The sequence below is a fragment of the Frankliniella occidentalis genome, unplaced genomic scaffold (genome assembly GCF_000697945.3).
Source record: "Frankliniella occidentalis isolate FOCC.00 unplaced genomic scaffold, Focc_3.1 Scaffold45, whole genome shotgun sequence".
Taxonomy (NCBI): Eukaryota; Metazoa; Arthropoda; class Insecta; order Thysanoptera; family Thripidae; genus Frankliniella; species Frankliniella occidentalis.
Window position 1 is genome coordinate 1,130,154 of NW_026267175.1, and position 600 is coordinate 1,130,753.

The following is a 600-nucleotide window of genomic DNA, read 5'->3' on the forward strand; positions in this document are numbered from 1 at the left end:
GGGGAGGGGGAGATTGTTGGTCCAGCTAGCACTATGACGATAGCCTATCACTGGCCTGAAAGGCCGCCCGCCCGTGCCTCTCAGCCCGCACATAGCGAGTGCACACAGAAACCCGTCAACTACTACTACAAGGGACCGAATTCAAAACCAATGAAAATTTAGCTGTATCAACCAAATAGTTCTCTGGGTGTGCGTTTTGAATGCGTTTTGTCTCTGTATGGATGGTGTCGGTCAGGGTTCCCTCCCTCGTCCATATTTGCATTGAACTGCATTGCACTGTACGCCTGGCCAGAGCACGTGTAGTACACTAGATGCTCTTAGTGGACGGCACGCCTTGCGGGCGCGGCGGAGGGAACAACCCAACGGCCGCGGCAGACGAGACGGTCAACTAGGACCTGTATTGTCCTCGGCCGATGCTCTCTTCTCGTCCCAGGAGGCTCCTGTCTGTGGGTGCAACCATCGATGCACGAGGGGAAGGTTATGCGGGCATGCCGTGGCCCGCCCCCGCCGCCCCTTACCAACCCTTTACCGCGCCCCGCCCCCCGCTCCGCCACGGGTCTTGAAATAGTCACCGCTCTTTACCCCTCTCCGCCCCGCCCC